The following is a 6351-nucleotide window of genomic DNA, read 5'->3' as shown; positions in this document are numbered from 1 at the left end:
ACCCAAGAAAAACAAAGCTATAAAATAGTTAAACTATTTAAAAATGTTTTCAACTTCTAAATAAAATGTTTGTTTGTTTTGGAAGTTTGAAAATGTCTCAAAACAGTAAGAAAGAAAAATAAAACTTGTTTGAAAACCGTAACCTCTATCCAGCCCATCTCTCCCTCTCATCTCTCCCGACCCAACCCATCCGGTGGCCCAAGCCAGCACCGCAGCCCAGCAAACAACTGGTCCAGCCCAACCCTCTCAAGCCCGTACCCCTTCGGGAAAAATATCTCCCCATATGTCGCTATCTTCTCCACGCCGAGGAGAGCGTGATCTCTCCCTGCCCGACGTCATCCTCCACCCACCGAGCCTCACCTGCTCCCTCCCATATCTTTATCCCCCTCCAAACCCTAGTCTCCTCTCCCCTTCCTCCCTTGCGCCGCCATCTCTCCGCTTCCCCTTCTTTTTGTGAAGCCCGAGCGCCGCCTCACAGCTCCGCCGTGTCGCCGACACAAGAGGCCACCCCGAGGCCATCCAAGACCACCAGGAGACGCGCCGTCCTCATCTCCGTCCTCCTCTGCAACGAATCGGCCCGTGGCGCCCTAAATCGAGCGTAGTTCGCCGTTCCCTTCTCCGTCTCTGGCTGGGGTTCTTCACCGATTCCGGGCAACCTCGGCCTCCTCCGGCAACACCGAGCATACCATCGTCTTCAGGGTAAGCAGGCGCACCTCCTGGACCGCTCGGTCGCTTTCCCCCTCCTCTGCTTCGCCTTTTCACCATTGTGCCGACCATGTTCCCGTAGATACCCACCGCCGACGAAGCTCCGGCGAGCCCCTAACGCCGCCTCGGCCTCCATCTTGTCCGCGCCGATGAGGCACCTCTGGAAGGCACCAACACGCTTCCGGGGAATGTCTGCATCGCCGCGCTCGTCTTCGCCGCGCCCGCGGTGGTCACCGCCTGTCCCGTGCGCATGCCATCCGTCGAGCACGTTCCGTGCACGCGAGGAAGCTCCGCCAGCGTGGCAGCCACCTCAGCGCTAGACCCCACCCGTCAGCTTGTGGGTAGATTCTATCCCGGTGAGAAATCTCCCAGATCCAATCTGGATCTGATCTTTTGCATCTAGCCCCCTGTCAACTTTTGACTCCTAATCCGCAGTCCATGCTTGTGTTGAAATCTTGCAAAACCCCTACACCTTTCTAAATAAACCCGGGGTCCTCCCCATGTTTCTAAATTAAAACCGAGTCCTTTTCTCTTTTAAATAAACCTGTTTTGCTATTTTTAAATGATAAAAACTAAATAGTTAATAACTTTTAATTGGTAACTCCAAATTAAAAGTGTTATATATGAATTTTGATCGAAAAAATGAGAGGAACATGATTATGCCATCCATACCTGCTGTTGCACAATGCATCATACAATCTCGTGATAGTTTGCATTATCACCTAATATGGAACATATGGAATATGTGGGATATTATATAAATGTTGTCCCGGTTCCATTTAATATTGATGTAGGTCACCCCTGCCATGTTTGCTATGCTAATCCACCTGAAATTTATCGGTAGAAAATGCAACAAAAACCTTAATTTGTTTGTCCGGGGTTCCGACTCCGATTAAATTGGATAAGCGCATCGCATCATCCTTGCCATGTCATGCATGCATAATCGTCTTGAGCATGCCGATTCTTCTTCGTAGTAGTAAGACTTGCATACGCTGTGTGTGTACCAGCATTTGCTTCTTCCCGGATAGGATCGCGAAGTGGTGATGTGAGATACGACGAGTTCTCCGACAAGTTCTTCTGCAGCTTTTCACAGGCGAGCTCTCCCTCTTCACCTATTTTACATTTTGCCCTCCCTCTCACTGCTATCCTTATGTTGCGATTCTTTATCGAGTCACGTGTCCTATCCACTTGTTTACCATAATAATCTTATATGTATAATTCCTTACCCATAACCGTTGCTTGATGTTTGAGCCTTGCGGGTCGTAGGCGTATTTAGGCTCTGTTGTTTATCTCGATCTGTTATCGGGATATGTTGGGTTGTTGGGAGGTTATCACATGCTATCTCAGTTATTGGAGATACACATGCTTTACTTAATTGTTAACAACTAAAATTGTAAGCAGAGGCATCTGTGAGCCCCTTTGCGAAAGCATCGGAACTTTGTCTCGCTAATGTCCCCTAGGACCCGTGTTCTTATTATCTGTTGCGAGATTGAGCGCTCTACCCATGCGTGGGGATTCACTGGGACCCCCTCACCCATTACCTCTTCTCAAGTCAGTTGAAAAGGGGGCCACAACCTTGGTTTTATTTGGCGCATGCATGCTTATATACTGTTGCCTTCGGGTGTTTACTTCATGTTGCCTTCGGGTGTTTATATTCTGTACTGTATTGCATAATTGCTAGACGACTTATCTAGTGCTTGGCCGTTAGTGCCCGCCTAGACGCCTACGCAACCTCTGGGTCCGTCTCGGAGTACGGCCGAACTTCGTCACGGGTAGCTTAGTTGGGTGGCCCTGATACGTCTCCAACGTATCTATAATTTCTTATGTTCCATGCTAGTTTTATGACAATACTCACATGTTTTATATGCACTTTATATCATATTATGGCATTTATTGGACTAACCTATTAACAAGATGCCACAGTGCCAGTTTCTGTTTATTATGTCTGTTTATTGCAGAAAAGGCCAAAAAACCAAAGTGCTCGGAAAAATCCAGAAAAATCACAGAAATTCTATTTCGCCAGAAGACTCACGGAGCCAGAAGGGCAAGCCAGGGGGAGGCCCAGGGCCTCCACACCATAGGTCGGCGCGGCCAGAGTGGGGCCGCCCCACCCTATGGGGTGGGCCCCTCGGGACTCCACCGACGTCGTCTCTTCGCCTATATAATCCCTCGCGACGCAAAAACCCTACACGAATCGACGAAACTCCAGAAAGACTCCAGGGGCGCCGCCGCCATCGCGAAACTCCGTTTCGGGGGACAGAAGTCTCTGTTCCGGCACGCCGCCGGGATAGGGAATTTCCCCCGGAGTCATCTCCATCGACATCACCGCCATCTTCATCGCCATTGTTGTCTCCCATGATGAGGAGGGAGTAGTTCTCCCCCGGGGCTGAGGGCTCTACCGGTAGCTATGTGGTTCATCTCTCTCTCTCCCATGGTGTGATCTTTATGTGATCATGAGCTTTGTATCACTATTAATCTATGTGTTACTCTAGTGATGTTATTAAAGTAGTCTATTCCTCCTCCATGATGTAATGTTGACATTGTGTGCATCATGTAGTACTTGGCGTAGGTTATGATTGTAATCTCTTGTAGATTATGAAGTTAACTATTACTATGATAGTATTGATGTGATCTATTCCCCCTTTCATAGCTATTGGTGACAGTGTGTATGCTATGTTAGTACTCGGTCTAAATTGCAACGGTCTATTATGCACTCGAGAGGTTACTTTAATATGAACTCCGGAAGTTGTGGAGCTTGTTTACTCCGGCTTGAGGTGTGCTTTGTAGCCCTACACAATGAATGGTGTTTGTTATCCAACAAGAGAGTGTTTAAGAGTAGCATTTATTTATTCAGTTATGTGATCATTGTTGAGAGTGTCCACTAGTGAAAGTATGATCCCTAGGCCTTGTTTCTAAGCATTGAAACACCGTTTCCAACAAGTTCTGTTACATGTTCACTTGCTGCCATATTTATTTCAGATTACAGTTACTACTTACAATCATCCATATTACTTGTATTTCACTATCTCTTCGCCGAACTAGTACACCTATACATCTGACAAGTGTATTAGGTGTGTTGGGGACACAAGAGACTTCTTGTATCTTAATTGCAGGGTTGCTTGAGAGGATATCTTTGACCTCTACCTCCCTGAGTTCGATAAACCTTGGGTGATTCACTTAAGGGAAACTTGCTGCTGTTCTACAAACCTCTGCTCTTGGAGGCCCAACACTGTCTACAGGAATAGAAGCGTGCGTAGACATCGGGCCCCCCTAGACTTTCTTGTTGAACTGGGAACGGTCTTGTTGTGAGACTCCGCCGTAATTAAGCGCGTTCGAGCATGCGTATGGTTACATTTGGGCAACCCCTGCAGGGTGTACATCTTATCGATAAGCCGTGTCCGCGGTTATGGATGACTTGGAGCTGTTTAACTCGATCATAGAACAACTTACACCTTATACTTGTTGTTAATAATCTGTTAATAACTTGGGTAGTAATATAGCATTACTACAACCGATACCTAATAAAACTTGTCCACCGTTGAGTGCCTTTTACATTGCCTCTTCGCTTTGTTGAAGGGGATATGTGTATTTGGCTGGGTTATGTTTGTGTAGTATTTATCTGTTACCTTGTGCGCTCTCTTATCTTCTCTGAGTAGACGGATGTCGTAGCGTGTCTCTATTGGTTATAGTTTTGCTGCCGCTAAACCTACCATATAGCCCCAGGTGATATATTCGTCCGGCGAGCATAGCCATTTTTAGTCTCGCTAAGTACGTGCCGGAGTTCGTTCCTTGGTACTTACTCTCGCATTTTCTCTTTCTCTTCTGTTTCCTCCCTTTTGTCGGCAACCGATGGCCCGACTTTGACAGGTACAAGATGACGACGTTAGCAAGGTTACCCTTCCGGCTTGGCCTGGGCAGGGTTATGGACGCCACTGGTTATTTTCAGGACTCTTAGTCCAATTTGTATCTTGTCCGTACTCGGACGTATTCGATCTTCTATATGATTTGGATCTTTGTATTGTATATTTGTATCTTGACTCGTTGGAGTCGTTGTTGTAATATATGATTCTTGTGGGCTCTATTGTAATCCTGTTGTAATGTTACCGCTCATGTTAATTCCTCTGGCATCACGTGTGTGACTCGTCGCGCACGTCGTGTCGGAGGGCGTCCCTGAATCGATATCGTGCGTATTTTGGCGGGATCGCTGGAATCCTCATGGTACCGGTTCTGGGGCGTCATATAACTTTACCTTATTTCTCTGGATTCATCCACATTCTATTTACTTTATGTGCAACATCCAAAAGCTTCACCTGAATAACTTCATAATATAGATAGTAGAAATCCAGAGTGCGTGACATCTCAATGTTACTTTTTTCTATTACTATATTTCTAAAAAATTCTATCCAAAGGGGTCTAGATATAAACTAGATGTTTTCTCATTGGCTTAGTCTATCTAAGACAGGTTAATCCCTCTAGTTTTGCACACGTTTTCTTTTGAAACCCAGCACTGGCTAGTTGTAATTCTACTACAAAATAAATATTTATAAACCCCAGTAATTATTTATCTGGAAGCTACTTCCAAACCTAGATACTTCAAAAGATATTAATTAGTTTTTAAGGTTTATTTTCGAAAAAAAACTGTACCTAAGTTCTTTCAGCTTGGCTAGTAGGCCACCTTGGTCCATATTTAAATGGTTAAAATTGTTAGGGTAATAGACTTGTTGTATTACCAGGGGCAAAAGGCCACAATATATAGTACATGTATAGATGCAAATATGCAGGAAGCCCTCTAACATATGGGAAAACTACAATATACAATATATACATCTAACACCCCCCTCAAACTCATGGTGGATCCATAACACTGTGTTTGGAGAGTAAGAAGTCATGTTGCGCTCGGGTTTGTGCCTTTGTAAAGAAATCCGCCAACTGTAAATCTGAATGCACATAATGAAGCGCAACAACCTTAGCCTGCACCTGAGCACGTGTATAAAAAGCATCAACAACAATATGCTTGGTAAGCTCATGCTTGACTGGATCACGTGCAATACTGATAGCACCTGTACTGTCAGACAAAAGTGGAGTGGGTGTCGTAACAGAGACCCCAAAATCTGCAAGCAACCACCGCACCCAGGTCACCTCAGCAATCAACAAAGCCATAGCCCGCAGCTCAGCCTCAACACTCGAACGGAAAACCGCTACATGTTTCTTCGTCTTCCAAGCAACAAGCGAACCACCAAGAAACAGACAGTAAGCAGAAAGTGAACGACGAAACGCATGATCACTCGCCCACGTAGCATCCGTGTAGCACTGGAGCTGGAGAGAACTGGAACTAGGAAAGAAAAGGCGACGAGTGATCGTGCCACGAAGATAACGAAGAACACGGAGGAGATGACTGTAGTGAACGGTGGTAGGAGCTGAGACAAACTGACTCAGAATATGAACAGGATAAGAGATATCAGGACGAGTGACAGCAAGATAAAGAAGACTCCCAACAAGATGGCGATAATGTGTCAGATCAGGAAGAGGATCACCATCAGTAGGACAAAGCTTAACATTAAGCTCCATAGGAGTCTTGTAAGGGTATATTGCCCCTATGTGTGGTTTTGGTAATTAATGACAACCTGATACGTCCAAAACATATCT

At 45.7% G+C, this 6351-nt stretch overlaps 1 long non-coding RNA gene across 1 annotated transcript; it reads left to right on the top strand.

Moving 5' to 3' along the window:
- The first annotated feature begins 318 nt into the window (after positions 1 to 318).
- Positions 319 to 4803, top strand: LOC127314050 (uncharacterized). The gene is made up of 4 exons (XR_007859313.2): positions 319 to 699; positions 788 to 1061; positions 1713 to 1798; positions 4573 to 4803. It is a non-coding gene; the product is annotated as an uncharacterized lncRNA (long non-coding RNA).
- The last annotated feature ends 1548 nt before the right edge of the window (positions 4804 to 6351 follow it).

Source organism: Lolium perenne, chromosome 7 (assembly GCF_019359855.2).
Source record: "Lolium perenne isolate Kyuss_39 chromosome 7, Kyuss_2.0, whole genome shotgun sequence".
Lineage (NCBI taxonomy): Eukaryota > Viridiplantae > Streptophyta > Magnoliopsida > Poales > Poaceae > Lolium > Lolium perenne.
This window is presented reverse-complemented; position numbering and strand designations above follow the sequence as displayed.